Source organism: Delphinapterus leucas, chromosome 6, assembly GCF_059928025.1.
Source record: "Delphinapterus leucas isolate spDelLeu-1000000601 "Yukka" chromosome 6, BTC_Dleu_Yukka2, whole genome shotgun sequence".
In the NCBI taxonomy this organism is placed as follows: Eukaryota; Metazoa; Chordata; class Mammalia; order Artiodactyla; family Monodontidae; genus Delphinapterus; species Delphinapterus leucas.
Window position 1 is genome coordinate 38,823,760 of NC_143134.1, and position 25,103 is coordinate 38,848,862.

Genomic DNA, 25,103 nt, shown 5'->3' on the forward strand with positions numbered 1-25,103 from the left:
TATCAATCATGCAATAACTATAAAAAATTAACATCCTGAAAACTGTTTTTACAAAATCTGAAGAATAAAAAAATGTCAGCAATCTTATTTAGTCTGCCATCACAAATCATTGCTCTTGACGATAAATAATGTCAGTGGCTATTGAAAAGATTTCTTAAAATCAGTAACATAAGAGATGAATGAACGACTGAATAAATAAAAAAGCATGATGCCCATAGCAGGGATAAACAAATTAGCAAACTCATAAGCTGTTTGTTTGTACAGCTTGCCCTAAAGCTTTTGAGAGAAGTATTTCTTAAGCAAAATGTTGTTGTTTTGCTGGTAAGATAGGACTTGCTTAAAACTGTGATCCTGTTTTTGGTGAAGCCATGAAAAATTAGCATTGAGGATAACCATGTAAAAATACATGAATTTGTTCATTGTTTCTATTCGTAGCACAGTATATTATTGACTTCTTATTCACAAAAATATAATTCTTAAACCCTGCCAATGTAATTTAGGTCACTTAATTTTTGTGCTATGAAAATAAAGAATAGCTTGCGATCACCTCCTTTGAATACAAGAATAAAGGTAAAGATGGCAGGGTGTCTGGCTTCCTCATTACATGAGAGTTTTAAGCCCAGAGGCACCCAATGACTTGTCTGTGGCACAAAGGTTAGAACCCTGGTGCCAGCTCATCCCCAGAGCCCTGAACATTGTTATTACTAGATGGAACAAATCCAATTTTTAAAATCTTATCTCATAGGTCTTATTTTTTATCCCCATAATATATATTTTTTTTAATTTGGACCTGTCTCAACTGATCCACATTGTTCAAGATGCAGACTCCAAAAGCACATGAAGTGGCCTGGCTGATCCCCTCCTAACCCTTCCTGCCATCACATTACTCAATATTTAAAGGCATTGAACACATACCCACAGGTGTTCCATTTGACTTCTGTCCATCCACCGGACCACAATAACCGTTTTTTCAAACCTAGAGCTGGTCAGTTTTCCACGTGAATCTAAACAGTGCCTAGTTTAACAAGATCACTTAGACTGCCAAATTTACAGGCAACCATATTCAATCCACCTCATTTATAAACTCAAACTCACCAAGGTTACCTTCAAGTCCAAATCTCCAATAGCAATATTAAGCCACCCTGATGGTGGGACCACTCCTATCATCTCCTTTCTTGTGGCAGGGGCGTCTGATGAGCGCCTGCCCACCCAGAACTTGGACACTTAAATATTTGAGTCCAAAGAGCTTCTATAGGAAAAAATGACTGGCGGAGACCAACAAAGCGAGTATTCATCTAGTACCCCTTCATGCACTGAGTGCTCAAGATCTACAACTTCTAGGAATTTTAATGCAGGACTAATTAAAAGTACAGGAAAAGAAACCTCTTCTCTTGCAGGGGACTTTGGAGGTAGAGTACCCATGATTTGCCTGTACTGTAAAAAGAGTCAGCATTTCACAACAAACGGAGTTATTTAAGCTGCTTTGTCTTCATTTTCTAGGTTTAACTACCAGAATCTTTAAATATAGTCAGGTAGTTGCCTGGATTTGTTTGCTGTAGTTACTAAGGGCTGTGGCAAACAGAGGTTATATCATTAAGCTTTCTGTAATTTTATTTGTCTTTTTAATTTTGGGGGGAGGGGTATATGTTTATATTCAGATTTAAAATCTGTGCAAGTTGCCTGGAAACCAAAGCACAGAAGCATTCACAGCCTGATGCATGCTAGATGGAAGCTGCTGGAAATAGTATGTTTCCTCAACTACACTCCAGGGTGGGCTCATTCCTATCTAGCCTGTCATTCAAGCTTGATGGTATCTAGTTTTCCAGAGAGTCTGATTTAGTTATACCATCGCCATGGATAAAATGGGAGAGAAATCAGTGTGGTTTTTTGTCCTGCTTGAATGCACTTTATTCTTCAAGAAACTTGTGTCCCTCCTCCTGTATCAGGACAGTGTGTGTAGCTTCAGATTTGGGAGATACAGGCCCAAGTGACATAGAACTTGCTTTGCATGCAGCGTGGATGGATAAATAGATGGAAGCTTTCTCACTCTAAAAGCATCTCCCACACTGAGAAACCTTCATCCAAGGAGTGCCATGTATTTCGTACAGGTCTGAGGTGCCAACATTCCCCACCATGTCATCACACTCACGGTCACATTTTGTAAATGGGGGCTCAGTCAGAAAGCCAGTCAGGATCACTGTATATCCGAAAGTGAAGCCAGATATTAACCCTTAGGAATTTCTTAGCTTGTCCTGCCAGGTACTAGGCTACACTATTTAAATAAATCACTTATAATGTTGCCATAGTTTTCAGGACTGATCACTTCCCTTCTCCAAGAGTGTCTAAAAGCACTCGGCTTTCAGCTGAAGAGGAATGAATAGAGCTTGTGAAGTTTCCTTTTTAGTTTAGCAAACTGGATAGTTAACTACTCCTAAAACGGTCTTTCCTCAGTCCTCCAGCAACCTCTTCGAAGAAACTGTGCCCAGAACAAAGGTTATGCTTTATTTACTCCACAAAATTAGGAGTGGAAAAGAAATGCGACTATACCAGGGGAAAATTGCAAGTTAAACTACTTGGTAAAACACCTGAATTCATCAAGCTCTGGTGCCCAAGACACTGCGTTTTTTTATATCATTATCTCAAACAATAAAACCCTACACACCCTTTATAATCAAATGAGGCAATACTCTGACAACGACTTTAGGTGCCAAGGACAAAGATATTTTTCATGGTTATTTGTACAGACTATGATTTTCTATCAGCGAGCTCTAATCAGCTTTCTGGTTAAAATAACAAAGAATGACTTCTGGTTAAAATAAACAAATAATTCTTAAAATGGTTAAAGGTTATTAAAGAAAAATGTCCCCTCTTTAAGTCACAATAAAGGCTAAAAGGTGGACAAAAAATATGTTACTCCTGAAACTTCATAAAACAGTCACCTATAACTAAACTACCAACAACGTGCTCTGAGGTCTTTTCGGTAAAAAACTTCAGAAGCCTCTACGTGTTCTCCTACAGTTTTCATGCCCGCTCTTAGGCTGAAGACACCTCATACTTCTGTGATGTTCAAACTAAAAAGAAGCGTATCTGCTTCGAATGAAAAGTCTAACATATGTCACCACTTTCTGCAAGTGGCACACTGAGAACGCCTATCTTGCCAAATCGCAGTGAGCATCTGATCCCCTAACAGTTGAATGGGCAAGAGAAGACACTCGGGGCACTGACTGCTAGGACAAGCTTGTGGTCAGGCTGGAAGAACAAGATCACAGGGCTCCAAAACCCAGAGCCTCCACCAGGCTGACTTCAAGCCTAGCAACTCGAGGTCACATGTGGAACTCATGGCGGCAGCTTCCTTCCATCTCAGTTATATCATGCCTGGTGACATTTGGAACAAAATACAATGTTTTCCCCACATTGAAAAAAAATTCCCTACCATTCTGACATCTGCTGAAAGGAATGCAATGCCAGATTTTTGTTTTTTAAGAGCAAGTAAATACATATTTTATTTTATGGCCAATATTTAAGGTAATCAAGGAGTAAGGAAAGCTTTTTTAAAAAAAGATTAAACACCTTTATAAGGGATGAAAGACCTTCCCCCACCTTCCATTATGATTCTTGTCATTTTAAGGGTTGCTACTCTAAGAAATTTATCTAAAATTTAGAATTTTCTTTCCATAGGCAAAGATTAAAAGAAAGTAGGACCAACTTCAAAAATAAAATCAAAAGATTTTATTTCCATATTTTCAAATAGCTAAATACTTTAAAGTGTCTTGAGAAATCAGTGGTAAGATCTTGAAAAAGCAAGCAAGGTCCCTGGAAGATTGCAACTGGGCTCAACCTTAGGCTTAGAGAGATGTGCTCACACAGGATCATACATATGTACATCCTCATAAAGGAACCCTTAAACACAGCAGAAATTCTTAAAGACATCTCAATCACTAGATAGAAAACATCTAGGAAGATTTAAAACACAAATATTTGTATAACCCTTTGTATTCAAGAAAACTCAGTGCGACCAGTGTCACAGGAGCCTCTCCTTGAGGTCTACAATCAGAACTCTCATGCTCATTTTCTAGGTGAAGCATCTGAAAGCACAAGGCAGGAGGCACGTCTGGGAGAATGAATTAAGAGGGGGTGGGTGCCTGCTTTAACTGACAGACAAGCTATGTCACAAGCAATTTCTTTAAAAAATATTACCTGAATCTGGTGTCAAAGGAGTTCCTATAAAAACTACCCGCAAATCACCAATACAAAGGAAATTCCTTAGAGTTTTACTACTGCTTAGATATTCAAGATATTCCAACTGGTCCTCAACTTGAGTCACACTGCTATCTCTGGTTAATGACTGTCCCTATGGGATGTAGAACAGGAGCAGATTTTTCAAATATGCCAACAATTATAATGTCCAGTTTCAGGAGAAAATTGGTATGTGATTTACTGTTAAAAATGTTTTCCTTCCAAGTTATTAAATGAAATGCTATGTTAGTATAGGATGTCTTCCCACTTCAATCCCAGGTTCATAATAACAAAACCAAATTGTATCAATCAATCCAATCCAGCCATTGGAGAGAATCACAGCAAGGCCTAGTTGTCAAGCTCCCCTTTCCAGAGGTCCATATTACAACACTGAAACAGTATCTGCTTTATCTGTGTGGCCCATGTCAAATCAAAGACAGTCAGCTGATCAGAACTGAAAGCATGATTGTTCCAACATTTCTCCATTAAAAACACGAGGATATTTACATCTTCCAAACAAGCGCCTTTAGCGCTTGGCTCATAAAAACTGATGAGCCAAAGGAGGGCTCACAGGCCCCCAGTGTGTGGCTTCAGGACAAAATTATTAATACCCACGTAGACTTTCAAGACTAGCTCACCTTTACTTTCAAACTGTTTCAACCTCACTCCTCATGCCATTTCCACCCCATTTACAATTCCCAAGTTATGAGGAGCATGGTCTCAAATTCTCTCATCTCTATGATCCGTGTCAGAACTCAATTTGCATTTACCAGTTTTGTCCTTTGATACCCTGATGCTATTCTATCAAATCTACCTATTGTAAGGAAGGAGAAAATGGAGGGAAAAGGTATGTTTTAGTGGATATCTAAATCTATTTTCCTTTGTCAAGGATCCCCTTTATGAAGACACCTGTCTAAGCTATTATCCAAAAGTATAGTTAAGAATAAAGTTAAAATAATTGCTGCTTACACCTTGGCTTTCAGCATGAAATAAGAATACTGATTATGGGGGCTTCCCTGGTGGCTCAGTGGCTGGGAGTCCGCCTGCCGATGCAGGGGACACGGGTTCGTGCCCCGGTCCGGGAAGATCCCACATGCCGCAGAGCGGCTGGGCCCGTGAGCCACGGCCGCTGAGCCTGCGCGTCCGGAGCCTGTGCTCCGCAACGGGAGAGGCCACAACAGTGACAGGCCCGCGTACCGCAAAAAAAAAAAAAAAAAAAAAAAAAAGAATACTGATTATGTTTCACATATATCTGAAAAATATAGCTTTCAAATATGTACCCTGAGAACAAAGTAACACGAACGTCAGGACTCAAAACCAAACTTCTAATAGAGGACAAAGTGGGGACATGGCCTCAACATGTCATTCAGAAAGCAATTCTCTCATTTTTGATGGCTTCACTACCCTGATACAGCTGACGGCAAAACAGGGGCAGAGAACAGCACACAAAAATTTAAAGTCTCCATTGGGTTAAGCACATAATGTAATCTGATATTATAAATTTCTATTTACAGTACACTACATTTAATTGCTCACACATGGAATTCTGGGCATTTAACTTCTGGCTACACGATATTCCCATTTCTGAAATGTCACAAAATAAATACAAAAAATACAGTATTGTGATTTGCTGAATCTTGCCAAAGACTCAATGTAAAGCTCATGTTTTTAAATGTCAAAAATTTCCCATGTGATATTTTTGGTGAAAGGCATATTAACTAGGTTAAATTTATTATTAGTTATAGTGTCATATAATTAACCTAATATTTCATTTTCAAGAAGGAGGGCACTTTAAGTTATGGAATTGTACCTTCAGTAAATCTTTTTTTTTTTTTTTTTTTTTGGTACACGGGCCTCTCACAACAGTTGTGGCCTCTCCCGTTGCAGAGCACAGGCTCCGGACGCGCAGGCTCAGCGGCCATGGCTCACGGGCCCAGCCGCTCCGCGGCATGTGGGGTCTTCCCGGACCGGGGCACGAGCCCGCGTCCCCTGCATCGGCAGGTGGACTCTCAACCACTGCGCCACCAGGGAAGCCCCAGTAAATCTCTTTTAATATGAAGAATCACTGACCACTGGGGAGAGGACCACACACACGTAAGCCCATCAATTCTCCTGGTTTATCATAGCACCTATGGAAGAAAGTCGAGCTAAAGGAACACGATGGGGTGGAAGGAGAGGAAAACTGGACGAAGAGGTTCTGCAGGAGGGAAGGAGCCACCATGTGAGCTGCTGCAGGAACAAAAGATGAGAATGGAGACACACACTGGGCACTTGGAGGGTATGAGCACCTGAACTGACAGGCGGGAGGAGAGACTAGCATTGGAAGAACAAAGGTATCGAAAGAAGAGGTGAAATGAGGACACACTAGGCTGGCACCTCAACTGTGCCAACCATTGGCCTCCATGACCCCAGCAGGAAAACACTGCCTCTGAGACTAACAGCACCCAGTCGTGGGGCTATTCTTAGCTATCTGTGTTGGCTGAAGTCAACCACGTCAGGTGTGCCTCCAGCTGCACTGTTTCCAATCTCATTGGAAGTTACATGGGTACCCTAAAAATAGCCATTCTAAAATGAACTCAAGTGTTCTAGCACTTGGCCCAATATTAGAAAACCCTTATCCCCATTACACACACAAGCGCACACACACACCCCCACTCAGTAAAGACCTACGGGGAACCTTTCAGGGCAGCACATCCTACAAAATCAGCAATAAGGCACGGAAGTGGGAATGACTACAAATCATCCTGCCCTAACTTTATTCAGTTGTACATTTACTGATCTGCTTCAGTGAATGTGCATTTATTCCTAACTAACACCTATCATTTACTAGTTATAAATAACTAGCCTCTGGTACTACTGAAATGTGCCAAAATGTGAAATGTGCCAAACCTGGGCCTCAAGAGTGACCTACAGAGCAGCGATATGCTGAGAGAACATCAGTTCTTCTGACTAGTCCCACTGGGCACCTAAGGTGAAGGTGAACATCGCCATCTTTCACTGGCCCTCCCAAACGACAGAGGAAAACATCTCTCAATTTCACCCTGCGGCTTGTGTCAAGGGAAACACCTTTGAACAACAACTTATTTAAATGAGAACATACCTGAGAGGCACGTTTTAAAAACAGCATTGCAGGGCCCGCCTCGTCTCCCCAGAGGCCAAGTCCACTCTGGTCCTGAAGGGACAGGCCTTCTGAGGGCCACGCGAGGCCTAACAGACCATCAGGCCCAGGATGGCTACGCTGCACCTGCAGAACACCTGGCCAGCCCCAGCACTCTGAGAGGGCCAGGGGGTGTACCTACAGCTCTAGGAGGGGTGACCTGACAGGAAAGCACACTACCAGCAGTTGGCCTCGGCTAGTCAGGGCCAGTGGTGTTTTCCTGGACACACAGGACAAAGCATGTCTCCAGGCCTACTCCAAGTCACACCAGAGGTTTCCAGCCACCTCACATTAGTTTGATATCCTGCGACATATGCCTTCTGATCAGGCCCCTTTCCATGTTATGCTTAATACAACAAGATGAGAGAAACCACAAATTACAAAAAACTACAGGGGACTGAGCAACTTATTCATGCCCCCTATAAACACTGGAAAAAGATGTCTTTAGCAGAAACATGTAATCAAAAGAAGGGGTAGAGTCAGTGGAACATCAAAGCCCCTCAGCTGTGGCGCACAGTCGACAAACTGGAGAATCCTCCAGATATATGGGACAAGTTGAAAGACGGGGCAGATAGCGTTCACTTGTCTGAATTGAGATACATTTGGAAAAGCGAACCTAAAATGACATGATCCAGCGAGCGCTGAGGAAATGTATGTTCTAATTCTCCCACCCTCCAGCATTTCAGCTGAAAAAGGATGCACAGCTGAGCTTTAGCAGCTCTCTGGTGCCTTGTGGGAGTAAAACCCAAAAGTCCCTTTTGGTCTTCAGGAGCATGCAGTTCCAACCTCAAGCTCCACCTGTCAGCCACTGTCAGGGCATCAGCACAGAGCTGTGCTCCCGGTCTTTGATGGATGGCGAGGTTTCAATCAGGTATCAGTTCCTACAAAAAGCTGCTCTAAGGAACTTATTTCCTCCTCACATTAAAATGGAGACCTACCTGACATCACGTTCCGGTTCTCTGGGAACACGTGGCGCACGCCCAACACGTTCTGCTACTGGATGTTGTGAGGGAAGGCGGCCTACTTAAGTTTCATGACATTCTTTGTAAACTAAAAAGAGCAGATGCATGAAGAACAAATACAGAGAGAAGCACTGACTCCATTTCATTTAAGTAAATACAGGTAAATGAAATCTATTAATTGCCAAAATAATTAATGCTCTTCACCCACACAAATGTGCATTTGACATGCACTTTTATGTGCTAACACTACTGGGCTTGTGGGGTGCATGTGTGCCTGCACATCCCAGAGATGAGCCGGGCACTGCAAACACCAGACTTTCCACTAGCCTGGGACCACACCTCGCCAGGAGGGGTTTTCACCAATGTAGAGAGCAAGATGGTCAGAAAAGCCAGCCAGGCTGGAAGGTAAAACAAAAATACCAAAGAAGTAGCAAAGCATCAGAGTAATAATCCCTTTCAGGATTCAATTATGTTGCTTTGAAGTTAAGACTATTTGCATTTTAATAAAAGCCAGAAAGCAGGAGATGGCTGTGTGACTGCATATTCCTTAGAAATAAGTTGAGAGTATCGATTTCAGCATAACTCTTAAAGTAGAACAGAAAGAGCCTCACAGTTAATTGCTGAACAGAGGCTCATCTTCCATAATTTCCATATTGTGACTACAAGCTCAACACACAAGTCACAAGGTGAGCTGGTAGCATACCCTCAGATCTTGAAATGGATGTCAGTTTGATTCCCATTGAGAGAAGAAGAGGAAAAACAGCACAGCTGCTGCCACTTTTTACATCGACTGTCACAGAAAGTCAAAGGTAAAAGGAGTCATCCACAAGCCCTCATTACCCAGTCCAACCATCCATTCATGAGACAGTGGTATCAGATTGCAGTCTGTATTTACAAAAGTTTACTCCAGTATACTGGGGATTGTTTTCAAACAGATTTGGTTAAGGTATACAAGTCCTGGGGAAAGCCAGGACTACAGCTGCAGTTAAATGCTGAATTCCAGTACATGTCAGTCAAGTTACCTTTCAGGAAAAGTACAGATCTTTCCAAAAAGGCAGAATTTCAAAATTGCTGAATTAAATTTTTTTAAAACAGCAACCTGAATGAACCACCTTTGAAGTCACAAAGTAGAAGTGACAAATAAAAACATGCTCTCACTCTTTTTCAATAATTATTTTCACCAAAAGATTTAAATGACAAATACCAAAATATTAAGAGTAAGTAGCTCTCTGGATAACTGGATTACTGGTAGTTTTCAATTTTCTTCTTTACACCTTCTTAGATTTCCTAGATTTTCTCTAATCGACAGTATCACTTTTATAATGAGAAAAAAAATGTTAATTTCCTTGGCTCATGGTTTGTTTGAAACTGGAAGGCGGGGACTAAATATGCTGAACTGAAATAAAAAGACAGGAAAGGTGCCACAACAGAAAACAAAACTTAGTTACCCTGTGCAGAAATTGGAACATACCACGGCTGCAACAGTCAACTTGGCATTCAATCTAGATTTTAACAATTTGAGCAACATGAACTGGTGTCCCCAGGGAGCCTACCCAATCAGCCCAATTGGGCATGCTGTGGCCTATGCTGCCCTGTGGTAGCACTCAGATTTAATCAAGGCACTCTCAAAGGTATATGCTAATAAGGCTTAGTGGAAACTCAAGTTTTTATGTTAACAGTGGCTTGGTTATCACAAATGAAACCAAATTAAAATTAATTCCAACCTCCTGCCCCTGAGTAAACCGTTCTCAGGAGTTTTCATGATATGGCTGAATTAACTTCTTTCCTCTTCACCGTGTCCCTGATAGGCTGCTGGAGAAGGTGCTTATAATCACGGCAACGTCCAAAATATCAATAACAAATACAAGAAGGAGGAGAACATTATTAGAAAATCTACAAACTTTGATCAGTGCTAAAACAGCCAGTAAAATGCCACGTCTCTCAAACGTGGCATGACACGTGTTTGGCATGACACCAAGTGGCCTGGAGTGATGAACGGACGGCAGGTGTCCACAAGCTCAGGAGGGCACTGAGAGCCCAGGTGGGTGAAATGCAGCACGCAGGGAGAAGGGAGCTTACACCTGAGGGCTCCGACGAACTCTACGCTGCTAAGAAAACACAGGCCGTGGAAGGGGCTGCTCTGGTGTGTAACAGGGCACGGCTCCTTGTCAGGCGCACACACCGACCGACAAAAAGGCAAAGGCCAGGAAAGTTGAGACTGGTAAAGCGATCTAATGTCTGCATCTATGCAACACCCCTAAGGAATTCAGTAATGTTATCACGAGGCCCAAGAGTTTAATTCTTCACTCTCATCTCTGCTCTATACCTCTCAACCACATCCCTTCTCAAAAGTACGTGGCTGGCCTCTTGACACTACTGTTTCCCTACTGAGAGGGCACATGGTGACAGGGATGATTCTGCATTGGTGAAGGCAGCCAAGTCCAGAAGGCTGCATCCTAGGGAATGTTACAGAACCCATTAGAGAATCGGTTTACAGAAAATGAGCACAGATCAATGACATGTAGCCCTCCACCCAATTACCAGGATGCTTTGCGCCATCTGCATCACCTGAGAGCTGCTACTGCCTCCTGTCACCTCTGTCACATCCCTACTCACACACACACACACACACACAATTTCGGTAATATGAACCAAAACACTATCGTATCTTGGAGCCCATGGCTCTCATGATAATACAAACAATGCCTCACTTTTAACACTATCTTGAAATGAAATTTTTTTTAATTATTTATTTTTGGCTGCATTGGGTCTTCGCTGCTGCGCGCGGGCTTTCTCTAGTTGCGGTGAGTGGGGGTTACTCTTCATTGTGGTGCGCGGGCTTATTGCGGTGGCTTCTCTTGTTGCAGAGCTAGGCGCTCTAGGCATGCTGGCTTCAGCAGTTGTGGCACAAAGGCTCAGTAGCTGTGGCGCACGGGCTTAGCTGCTCCGCAGCATGTGGGATCTTCCCGGACCAGGGCTTGAACCCGTGTCCCCTGCATTGGCAGGTGGTTTCTTAACCACTGTGCCACCAGGGAAGTCCCTGAAATGAAATTCTTAAATACCGTAACTCACATAACACATATGATGCGGGGACCTTAATAGAATGCCTCATCTCTAACATAAAGGAAAATTAAAAGGAAAGTGGGTCAGAATGCATTAATACGGATTTCAGTATTATCAAGCCTGAATACCCTATAAGACATAATGAAGCAATGAGAGGCCTAGGGAATCCCCATAAACACACAGCTATTAACACAAACTGAAGTAGATGTGAGGTGTAGTTACTCATACACAAAAGCATTCCCACTGATGACAAGATTTTCCAAAATGGCAAACAACTCTCGGGAAAATTCAACAAAATACAATCTTCCCAGATTTATCTGGCACTCACATTCCTAGATAATTCAGTAAATATTAAAACTGTGCATATAAAAGAGCTTAAAGGTTAAACATTAGACACAGGTTTTTCACCTGTGTAACTCTCTAGCAGACACCTGAAGACTGTGTGGAAGGCAGAATAATTCCTCGCCATGCTGGAAGCTGCTGCGCATTGCAGGCATAATGTTCCTAGACTGAGGCTGAGGCCACTCAACGCCAGGAGCACCCCCAATCACTGCAACACCCACATCACCCCCATGGGGGTGATTCTGACCCGGGAGAACCACCTTTTCACCAAACTGCCCCCACAATGACAAAGTGCCTATGGAAGCCAGACTAATTCATGCAAATTGTATCCAGTTGAGGTTCTCTCTTCAGCTGTCAGATCATAAGAAAATCACCTCTGCCACTATTTCCCTCCCAGACTTCTGTCACTTGGTGCTTGAGTGCCTCTCATCCTTTCCTCTTGTTAGGTCACGTGCCCTCCCTGAAGGGTATCATCTTTAAGCTGGTCATTGCTAAAACCCACTTTGAACAATCACAAACTCAAAAGACAAATGGGCCTGTAACGAGTGTTCTGAGACTCATGCTTCGGCTCATACCCAAATAGCGGTCATGAACCTCACCCATGATGAAATGTCTATTTTACCAGAATGCTCAGTCATGACTGAGTGTATGACTTACTTAGAAAAATAAGTTTATTTGAAAAGCTCACGCCAAAATAAAACATACCTGCAAATCCTAGAATAAACAAAATAATGAGCTACTTTCACCACTTGGTCTTGAACGTGCACAGTAATCCCTGCCATGTCAAGTGATGTGATAAATTCTTCCCGTAAAACTTTTGTGAGATCTTTGGAAATAGCCCAGATTCATACAAACATCCCTAGTTGCATTTTTAATAAAGAACCCTTAAAAGCTACCAAATTCTGTAAGCTAGAAACTTTACCATTTAATTATTTAAAGCACCATAAAACATGGTTCTATAGATATATGTGTCTATATTAAAACAGTGTATATAATCAGAAATATAAACTTACAACCTTTGATTTGAATAACAAGAGAAACTAAAAACAGAAAAGTGCAAAAAATAAATCCCTTCTAAAAGTAAACCAATGTTTAGACAATTAACGTCATATTAATTGTGATTAATTAACACACATACCTATACACACACCCCTCCATACTTTATATTAAGTTTATAAAATTAAATGGAAAGTTGTCAAACTATTGCAAGCATGCCTGGTGGCAGAACCAAGAGATTAGAGAGAATAGAGTACCAAGGACTATAATTTTAGTTGACATGTGTTAACGATGCTTGAAAAATTAAAAGATACTTAAAATTGTTCCTAGCTTTCTTTTGTGCAGAAGAATATAAAAAACAAGTCAAAGGTTAAGATTATTCCTTAAATATGGCCTGTGATAGGGATGTGGAGAAACTGGAACCCTCATACATCACTGGTGGGAAGGTAATATGGTGTAGCCATTTTGGAAAACAATCTGGCAGGTTCTTAAAAAGTTAAACATAAATTTACTATATGACTTCTAGGTATCTACCCAAGAGAACTAAAAGCATATGTCCACACACACACAGAAAAAAAAACACCCCAAAACACAATAAAAAAAACTCCACACATGTCCACACAAAAACCTGTGTGAGTCTTTAAAGATAGCCCCAAACCAGAAACAACCCCAATGTCCACCAACTGTGAACAGACAGACAAAAGTGTGGTACAATCACACAATGGAATACTGCTCAGGAATAGAAAGGAACAAACTACTGATACACACTACAATGTGGATGAACTTCAAAAACATTAAGCTAAGTGAAAGAAGGCAAACACGTAAAACCACATATTGAGTTATTCCACTGACATGAAATCCAGAAAAGGCAAACCTATAGGATAGAAAGAGAAAGTAGATTACTGGTTACCTAGGGACTGGGGAGGGGGTGAAACGGGGAGTGACTGCTAATTGTCACCAGGGATCTTTCTGGGATGATGGAAATGTTCTAAAACTGGATTCTGGGGATGACTGAACAACTTGGCGAATTTACTAAAAACCAGTGAATTGTACACTGACTTATATGATATGTACATTACACCTTACACAAGCAGTTTAAAACATATATATACACACACAGAGCCTACAGCTGAAGCCCTGCACAGCTACAAAGTGTTAAATCTGTGTTTTGGTTGTCCCTCTTGCTTTCTTGATTCCAGAGTGGAAAAGATGACATCAGGCTATTAACATTATGAGAATGCAGAATTTTGCTATTCAATTTCCTCTTAAAGATAATAAAGGAGGATGAGGGGAGGGAATCATGCAGGGGGAGCAAATAAATCTGCTCTTTCCTCATTATGGAGTTCAAACCGGGTCACGGCCCTATTAGCTGGTAACCACGAGTAGCTTACTTATTACTGTGCACTGCCGGCTGGGGCAGTGCTGGGGTCTGGGAACAGAGCCCACCACCCTATGAACACAAGACCTTTGTAATGGGCAAAGCCAGGCCAGGCATTAGGCTACACACGATAATGGACACGCTAAACAATTAGGAAATGAGAAACTACAGAAATTCTTATGTTTAGTTCACATATTGAAATCTAGCAAGAGGGAGGGTATATGGGGATATATGTATACATGTAGCTGATTCGCTTTGTTACACAGGAGAAACTAACACAACATTGTAAAGCAATTATACTCCAATAAAGATGTTAAAAAGAAAAAAAAAAATCTAATACAAGCCACCTACCTCCCAAACCTCAAACTGAGGTTTTATTTGTTAAAATCAGTATCAACTTAATAATTTTACATAAGCAAAAACCTTAATCTGGTAAAACAGGCACACCATGTATGATACCCTAAGACAACCTACGTTGCCTCCCCCCTCCCAACTCTTAAAGAGCCAACTTGCCAAGCATGTATTAAATAAACTCACTGCTTTACTCAGTCGGGCCTTACAGCCAATGTGCTAGCTCTGCTTTGCAGGCTCATGATGGGTCTCTTCGCAGCAGGACAAGGGACCGGATGGTACCGTCACTACAGACAAGGAGCGGGCTCTCTGGGGCCACGTCTGAGTGCTGTGAGCTGACAGTACTCACTGATGGAAGGCTGGAAGGGGCAGGGTGACAAGCATATGGAACAGCCCCTGCTGGAAAAAGGGTCATGAAAGAGCTAAGTGCAAGGATAAGCTAGTCAGAGTCTCTGTAGTTTTCTGACCATCCATAGCCAGGACACCAAGACTGCCCCTGCCACCTACTCACAGAAGTTCCCAGCTGGAAGCTGCAGCACATGTGCCATGTCCAGAAGACATGCATTTTAGGACCATCTCATACGTCCCTGTACAAAAGTTTCTGAATAGGAAAAAAAAAAATAGTAACTACATAAGTGATAAGAGGACCAATCTGATAGAAACGGCGTGGAATTATTTTTAGTTGAAGTGGATAGGATCTCATGAAAATGAAATGTTGTGGAAAAGAGTATTCAGGCAGGAAAAAGGAAATACTATATTTATCCCCTTCTCTCCCACCACTCTTGAGCATTTCCTCTACTTTGAGAAGAAAGCAATAAAACTGTTTTCCCTCTGCTCAGAGACACAGTGACTCACAGGCACCAACGGCATGGGGAACCCCACACTTGGGCCCGGAGTACAGAAAAACACCACCTGACAGGGGTCACACATATATACGGCTGCACACTACTGCAGCACTTGGGTGAGGGGCACGCCCCTGGCCTATGAAATCCTTCCAGTGGCTCTCACTGTTCTGCCTGGGAGAAAGTGGGGAGAATGTTCCAGCGGCCTCCTCAGGGGCCCACACTGTCCCTGACCGCTTGTGAGCCTGCAGCTGAACTACTGCTCTCTGTCAACAGAGGGAAGAGTATTCCAAGAATGCCAAGGACTAACAAAATGACCAGCCCTGTTTTCTCATGATTCATTCCCCTCGTCCACATCCCACTTTCTCTCTCATTCCTTAATCTCTATTTAAAATAAACTTCACAGGGGAAAACTAGGGATCAGGTGAGTAAAAGCAGTTACCTGCATAATCTGATAGAGCTAGCTGGCTAATATAACATTTGACATGAAAATTATCCTGCATAAAAAAATACTTCCCTTCTCATAAAAAATTCAAGCATGCTCATAATTTAGAGGGCATGTGGAGCTTCAATCCTTAGCAACTAAAAAGCCAGTGTCAGTCTATAGGGTTTTGTCCAATGACCCTTTTAACTACTTGAAAATTATATCTAATTATCAAATAATGTTATGGCTTATCAATAAAGACTTCTTCCTGAAAAAATATTGATCCTGGATTTACATAAGCAAGGACATTCTGAGAAGCCTTTTTAAAATCACGCACAACCCATTACTCATAGTTGAGACAAACACTGGGCCCATTTATTCTGTGTCTGGGTGGGTTTCTATTAGTAAGTCAGCACCTGGGGAAACTTACTAACTATTCCAAGCCAGTTCTACATAAGAATAATAGTTATTGTAAACTCAGACCTCTATAGTTACAGGGTGTGTATATGGGGATATCTCAACACTTGGCTTTAAAAGCTTCCTGGAATTACATAGGGCTCAGGACACCAGCAAACACTGTATTTCGTGATAGCCAGACTTTTTGCAAATTGAGATCACTTTAACTAAGACCTGAACCCAAATCAATAAAACTGCTCTGATGATTTCAACTACAATTCTCTTTGGAGGATCCCTGTGGAAACTTCCAACAGAATGTGAGGTAGTATTTCCCTGAGGCAGAGTGGCCCCAAACAGCAGATTCCTGTGTCAGCTTGGGAAACAGGTGCACTTCTAGGCATGGCTGGGACCTGCCAGAGAAGTAATGGGGCTGCCTCCCCGGTCTTAACTCTGGGGATACTTCAGCTGGCCCATAGACACCAGGCTGATGTTCCAAACTCATGCCCTTAGGGCCATTCTTCCCGTGGCCACATTTCTTGGTCTATCCTATTGGTTCTCAGGGTTACTTCTGTTCTCATTAATATACCACGGATGACAAATGACTTTAAACCCTGATAACAGCATTGTAAAAGCCCATCACCACCAACATTAATAACTACTGTCGGTGAGCAATGACGCAGTGGCAGCTCTTTGCTAAATGCTTTACAGTAACTATTTTACAGGTGAGGAAACTGAGGCTTACACAGGCTAGTTTATTCAAGATTAAAAAGCTAGCAAGGGGTGAATATGGGATTTCAACCCATCTGTCTGACTATGAATTCCATATCATGAAGGCCTCTAGGGGGAAGGAAATGTACTTTACGATTTCAATTTACTTCTAAGAGCGCAGATGACCCACAAGGCATTAGCTGCGGCCATCTCCAAAGTTCTGTGGAGAGAGAAGTTAATGGAAACCACACATGTTCTGGGAAAGGAGAAAAAAAGTGTCTATCCACAACAGATTAACATTTCTCTTGCCAAGAAAACTAGAGTCGGGAAACTGCCTGGGAAGTAAATGCTCTTGACAAATGAACTCTTTATACTGAGCTATTGTTAAAACTGAACTATTGTTGAAATAGTATTTTATTGTTCACTTATTTTAATTTTGAATTATTTCTGATATTACAATTTACTATAATGAGCTTTTTAAAAAAGGAAGGTTTTTGTTTTTTTTCTTTTTTTTTTTTTGTGGTACACGGGCCTCTCACTGCTGTGGCCTCTCCCGTTGTGGAGCACAGGCTCCGGACGCGCAGGCTCAGCGGCCATGGCTCACGGGCCCAGCCGCTCCGCGGCATGTGGGATCTTCCCGGACCGGGGCACGAACCCACGTTCCCTGCATCGGCAGGCAGACTCTCAACCACTGCGCCACCAGGGAGGCCCAAAAGGAAGTATTTTTAAATATGCTGTTAACAGTTTTTCACAGGAAAAAATGCCACCAAGAATACAACAGATACACTTCTTTATTTTTAACCCTCATTTAAACGATGTGTCTCACCCTCCAAGATTATTGGACGATCACTTTAAAGACAAGTAATAAGAATACTGCAGGTCAAATATATTTATAATACATTCCCCTCCCCTTCTCTGTAACAGTGTATGATTGCAAAACAGGTCTGATACAAAAAAATTAAAAACCGAGCAACTGCGAATGCATGTTCAAGAACTACAACAATCACTTATGGTTGTTTTACTCTCTTCTCCTTGTCCTGTTCAAGAATTTGAACACCAGAGCAAGGAGTCTTGTAGCAACAAGCCAGATTTCCTCTTCTTTTATCTTGAGCTTCATCAGGATTATAGCACTTCCCAAAAAAATCGAATGTGAAGTTAAGCAAAAGTAAACAAAAACGTATCTTTCACCTTCTGTTCTGGAGCCAGGTTTGCTCCACCTTCACTTTTTCCACTGAGCCTCTCCCTAGGAAGGCTCATGATGACAATGACTTTGCATTATGCCCAGGGCAGTTCTAGGGAAGCATGAGTCAGAGGCAGACACAGACGCAAACAGCGCCAGTTCTGGAAATAGCGGCTGCAGCTTTCCTCCAAGATGGGAGATAGTGGTCCCAGTCTCAGCCCAAAACCTCCCCTGCTCAGAGGTAAAAGGCCAATGAAATGGTTAAAGTGTGTGTGTCTGCATGCACACGCACCCAAGCTATACGTGCACAGTGGTACATCAGTGATCCTTTGATGGAAGATAGTTCAGCATCATTTAGATTCATCTTATGATAATCTGGTGCTCTACGATTAGGTAATGCTACCGCTGGCCATGCCAGTGACTTAATCTCTAATAAAGACTCAAAGTATGCCAGGGTTGGTAACACGGGAGTATCATCCAGTGCCTTCTCTCCAGCCGCGTTCACTTTGATGGGAACGAAGGGAAGGGCGCCTTCGACAAGTCTGAAGCAGCTCAGTACCTACCTTTTCTTTTCACCCGCCCACCTGAGACACGATCTGCCCGCTGTATCGCAGAAAACACACAAGCAGTTTCTTCCGCAAACCATAATATTCCTATTCACTTTGTCCTGCCAAGAGTACACAGAGATCTGGGGGACTAAACCTTTTATAACCCAAGTTCAGCATTTATTAATACTGTTTTGGGGGTAGAGCTGGTTTCATTTGGCCTATAAGCAAATAGCCAAGTCAGAAAGATTACAGAAAAACTTCACTTCACTTTAAATTTGCAATACATCAAGGTATGAATACATTTAAACACGGAAAGCAGCCATGCATTTTCGAAAAAAATTATAATGTATATATTAAAAAATATCTGCACAGACTGAAGAAAAGGCATTTGTGAGAGTTCCTTTACTGCATTCCAAACTAAAATGGCTTGTTATCTGGTCACACTATTGTTTGACTAAAAACAGCAAAAACGTTTTCATGTCCAAGTTGTTTGGTCCATGACAAATATCACAAAAACCTCGAATAACCTATGCCCTGTAAAGTTTACTAACTTAATACGAAAAGCAAAGTTTCACACCAACCCTTGAAGACACCTGTCTTACCACGTAGTCTTACCCACTCTTTGGAAGGCCTGAGCCTTCAAGATCTGACCCAGTCCACACCTAACAAAGCCAGGATGGGAGAGTCCTCCATAAACCATGAAAAGGCCCTCACTCTGGACGAGTTTCTAGGCCACAAGGGGTGGCCTTGGAGGGGCAGCCTGAGTCTCCCAGACCTTGCTTCCTGCCACCCCCAGGTGTCCGTGCCCCAGAACACGACAAAGACCAGCTGCACACGTTTCTCCTGGCCCAGCATCCAAAGCTGCTCCCCCCCTCCTACTTCGAGAAGCTGCCCTGGCAGACAGCTGAAAAGAGCACGGGGGGACAGAGCCGGGCCTGGTCCCAGGCCAGCACTGCGGACCCCCATGTTCTCACATGTAAAACAAGGGTTGGAGTCAGAGAAGCAATAAGGCCTTCCCCCAGTCTAACAACTCCAGTCCTGTACAGCATTCCAAATAAAGCGCTGAAGTGAAGCGTGAGTTGTTGAGCTCTCCACGAGATGCTCTCCCCCCTCTGTTCACTCTTGTGGCCAAGCACACCCAAGTGTCAAGGACTTCAAGTAGCTTTCGTAACATTTTATTCACTAGCACACTCCTCCAGGTGCTTGATTTATCATTTTTCCAGGTATTTTCGACAGCTCCTAGCTGGTGATTTTAAGTTACCTGAACTTTTTAGTTCTTTCTAATGTTCTGTGAAGCTGCACTACATAACGATGATTATTTCCACAGATCCAAAAACTATGTTCTAAACTATGTTAGAAACTCAAGATGACCAAGAACTATTTTAGAGAATATAATCATTTCAAGACAACTACCTGTTCTAGAATTCACTTTTTGTCAGGAAATAAACTGAACAATGCAACCCTGCCTAGTGAAAGGTAACAGAGGTAGTCTTCCCCTTAGACCAGAAATATACTGCAAAATGACAACAGAGGAGGAGGTATGCCCAATACTCAGTGCCATTCATTAGCGCATATTTGTATAAGCTCCACCAGCCTTTAAAGGAACTTCAAATCATAATAGTTTGGGGAAAAGAAATAAAAGCAATGACTTGAGTACAAAAAATGATTATAGACTGATTTTAAAATGGAGCTTTGCTAGAATAGAAATCTTATCAACCTGAAGAGCACTTTGAGAGCTTCCTGTCTGGAACAACAACAATGACAATTTACTATACTGTAGTAGACAAACTGAAGAGAGATGCAAATGAAACTGTAGAGTAGTGCTGAGAAATAGGACCGGTCTTCTTGAATAAAGTCAAAAGATAGAGACAAAACATACAGACTTGTATGAGTACTACCGCTATATGTGCTGCAAACCAAAGAACAATTACAGGAAGAAATCAAGGCTGGTTTGGGGGGTGGGGGGGTTGTTTTTGTTTTTTGGTCTATAAATAAATTTAAGAATGTTTTCCTATCTCACTACTGTGGAGAAGGAAAAAAGAAAACAAATGAATGGTGTCTATCCACATGCTATTAGGTAGTCAGTCTTTCACCATCTTATTTGAAGAGGTGCTCCAAAATGTACTAAATGCTTCGTTAGTGCCAGCTGTTTTAGATAAGACACCTCACTTAACTCCCACAAGGCTCTGGCAAGACGAGTATCCAGCCTCTTTGACAGGATGACACGTGGTGGTACAGTCATCAGGGGTCCACCTTGGGAGCCAGGCCCAAGCCACCCAAGGTCTGCAAGCCACCCAAGATCTGCATACTTCAGGAAGGGTCACCTCTCCAAGACATCAGCACCCCTCTGCAGAAAACAACTGGATTTCATCAGACAAAATTCCAGAGACAAGAATGGATCACTCTACAAAGATCAAAAGAAAGGCACACCTAACAAGGCTATGTGGACAAGGAGGACCAGAGTCACAGGGAGACAAGAGTCGGAACAAAAGTAGGTCACGGCGACTCCAACTGACACATGAGGACTCTAGGCTCAGTGACTCATTTGGGGATCTTGGGGGAGACATTCAGATTTTCCATTTACTGCACTACTGCCTTCTGATCTGCAAAATGGAGGACAAAAGTTTATTAGGATTATCTAGATACTTACAGATCCTCACAAGAAATAAAAGCCTTAAGTATAAATAACATGGTTTAATACCCATGAGAATGGCTAATGTAAAGAAATCTGACAAAAAAAAAAAAAAAAAAAGAAATCTGACAATACCGAGTGCTGAAGAGGAGGCACAGAAACTGTAACCTTAAACATTGCTGGTGGCAATTTTTAGTAGTTTCTTAAAAATTAAACATACACCTACCAAAAGGCCAAGCCATGCCAGTCCTAGGTATCTACCCAAGAGGAGTAGGTCTACACTGAAGAGAGTTAAACGTTAAACCACTATTCTAACAGCCAGACACTGCAAAAAATCCAAACATCTATCAACCAATAATAGATAAACAAAATGTAGTACATCCACACAACAGAATACTTCATAACAAAAACGAACAGGGACTTCCCTGGCGATCCAGTGGTAAAGACTCTGCGCTCCACTGCAGGGGGGCACACAGTTTGATCCCCGGTCGGGGTAAGATCCCACATGCCGTGGGGCAACTAAGCCCCCATGCCACAACTACAGAGCCCTCGCACCGCAACGAAAGATCCTGCATGCTGCAACTAAGACCCAACACAGCCAATAAATAAATAAATATTAAAAAATAAATATGGTATTCCTTATTAAAAAAAATGCTTGTTTGATTTATAGAAAGATACATAAAATGATCAATGATTTGGATATACACTTAATGCCATTTTTGTGGCCTACCTCACAAGTTCATTTGTTCTCATCACCAAGAAATAAAAGGGGTATATAACTGTTCTTTAAAATACTGTAAAAAAAAAAAAAAAAAGGTCATCTGTGGTGTTGAAAACACGTGGAATACTTTTTGAATAAGAGAACACAACATCCAAAAATCACAAGAGGGGGCAACTCTGAAGAGCTCTGGAACTTGAAGTCACCACCCCTAACTCTGAAACGTTCTCATTTCTCATTTTGCCTTGAAACCAAATATTTAGAGAGAAGGAAAAAACCCAAAACTGAAAGACGCAAATAAAAGGAAAAAAAATAGAGAAACAGAATGAAAAATTTACATCCTCAAGTTCAGAGGTAGCCTAAACTTGCTGCAGCACTTTGATTTCACATTAGTGAGCCAAAGAGAAATAGAGCTTACCCTTGAGCAATGTTGAGTTCAAACTGCATGTGTCTACTTACATGTGCATATTTTTCGTTAGTAAATACTACAGTACTACATGACCCATAGTTGACCGAATCCAGGGATGTGGAGGAACCTCAGATATGGAGGACTCACTGTAAGCTGGTTATTATACCTGGATTAACCTCCAAGTCGTTCAAGGGTCAACTATACCGACTTCACAGTCTCAGTATGTTCTTATGAAGACAAGCTGAATTTTGAGAGCAGAAATTATGGCATCCTTAGTTCTACAAAATAACAGAAGTTGAATGAACTGGAGCAAATATTTGTTTCCTGCTATTAGCCTGGACAAGGCTTGTGGGTGATGCAAATAGCCCAAAGTGATATGGCTTCCTTTCCTTATGAGATCCAAATTGCTCTGTATGCATACCTAATGTACCTCTGATACAGGTTTCATTCAATTCTGTTTTCTTCTGTTTCTAGTTTTTTACATCTCAACTGTAAACTCTCTGAAGACTGTTTTCCATTCATCTCTGTACTGCCTACTCCTTACTCATTTATGTTTTATGTGTTGTGGATATGCAATGAAGTTAGTAAATAAATACTTTAAGTAAATATAGAATTTAATAAGGAATGCATTACACAGAATCATAAACAGTATTACATTTCTAGCCTTGGGTTTCCAAATCATTCTGATTCATAAGTGTCAGAAGAATTTTGATGATGGGTTCCAGCCTTACTTGCAAAACATGGATGCATTTATTTTTTAAAATCACATATTCAATAAAGACACTAACACTATTTATATGTACGTCAATCAAACCCCTATCTGTGCTTACAAATCAGGTAAAAGCATTAAAATGGATTCAGTTAATTCAATTACTCCATTTCCCACCATAACTTCCAGCCTGCATGTGTAAAGGGCTGCTTTATCAAAACAAGGCCCAGGAATGGAAACTCTAGTCCAGGGTAGCCTCAGGTAAAATGCATCATATACTCATATCCTTAGTTTGTGCTACATTGGTTTAGATTTATTTATCACATGCTAGCTTGTAGTAAATGATCTTGGATATGTTGTGTGTTTTATCTCCCATGGCCAGAAATGACATCTCCTGTTTCTTTGGCATTTTCCAGCAGCTTCTTACACAGGGCCTTATATACAACAAATCTAAGAAAATATGTTGACTGATTAGGCTGATTCAGGCTTTCAGCTCTCCTCATTATCTGAAAAAATAGAGTCCTTTAACTTTTTCTCCTCTGCGTTGTTTTATGCACATATAAACTAAATCACATAACCCCAGAGTTTTGTGTGGGAAACTGACATACGACAGGAAAGAGTATGAGAAGAATACAATGGAGATGGAGTTTTCTAAATGAGATACTTTCAAAAAGCACCAGTGCTTTTAGGCCAGCAATTCTACCCAAGTGGATCAGGGTGAGTTTATGTACCGCCAGAATACAGACAGAAGACTTCAGGGTATCCACTTTAGATTTCTCACAAATATAAAGCCAACTCAAATCCAACTGACTATAAAATGAAGTACTATAAATTTTAAAGTTCCTGACAACAAGGCATTTTAAAGGGTAACAAGAAAGTAAAATAAACATAAAGCACTTTATATACGGTATCTCATTTGGTCTTCAAATCCACTCCCTGAGCAGGCAAAAACAGTTATCATTATTCTCATTTTACAGATGAAGAAAATAAAGCTCAAAAGCAAGTGACAATTGGGAAAACGGACCCACAATGAGTTATTTTAAAGAAAAATTGGGGGAATTTACAGAAAAAAATCTGGGCATCCAGGAGAAAAAACCAGGTCACTCTGAGGAAAAGAAATGAGGCCACTGTCAAACTTTATGCAAGACAATGGAGGAACATATCTAGGATAAAGAAAATATAAGCCAAGGATTTTATGTCTAGTTGAACTGACCCTCGTGTATAAAGAACAAAAGCTTATAAACATACAAGAACTCAGGAACTACTGCTGCCCCAAGCTCTTCCTGAGAAATCCACTATAAAACTAGCTTCAAAAAACCAAACTGACTGAAGATCAATACAAGGGTACGTGATGAGCATTAAATATAGATGGACTTGCAGAATTAAAACTAAGTGATTTTATAAAGGATACAGTATAATATGTAATGGTTACATCCTCTGACATTGTAGGTACAACTATCAAAAAGGGGAGAGGGGACGGGAAGATTATATGAAAAATACTATTAGTTTGTTGACTGTGTCATAGGTATTCACCTGGAAGCTAAAAGGTAACACCTCAAGTCACAGGATGGAAGACAGAGTGGGGTGGGGCAAGAAAAGGTTAGTATCTAATTTTACTATTGCTCACAGCAGGAAGTCAATACACATGAGCAAAAAAAAGTGGACAAGAGGCAGAAATGTGTTATCATGTCAAAGTAACCATTAGAACAAAAATACAAGCCTTCCTGAATGCCAAAAAATGGACAAAAGAGAAAAAATGTATCATAAAACTGTAAATATTAATTTTATAATTAATACAAATTGTCTTAACTGGCCTATTAAATAAAAGGATTTTCAGATGAAAGCAAAAGTCAAGCGACAAACTTAAGGAACATAATTAGGTGGCAGAGTTGGGATCAGTGTCAGTCTTCCTGGCTCTGAGCTCTCTTTATAGAAGGGATGAAAAAGATGACCCACGACAGCCAGGAAAGCTCTACCAAATGTGCTTTAATGGAAACCTCCGTCATTAGAGAACAAAATAAAAACCTGGACATTAAATTTTTTTAAATGCCA

At 41.3% G+C, this 25,103-nt stretch overlaps 1 protein-coding gene across 10 annotated transcripts in view; it reads right to left on the reverse strand.

The window, feature by feature from the left end:
- The window catches only part of AOPEP (aminopeptidase O (putative)), a 390,564-nt gene that overhangs the window by 84,485 nt on the left and 280,976 nt on the right, over window positions 1-25,103 (reverse strand). The gene's annotated exons all lie outside the window — the stretch shown is intronic.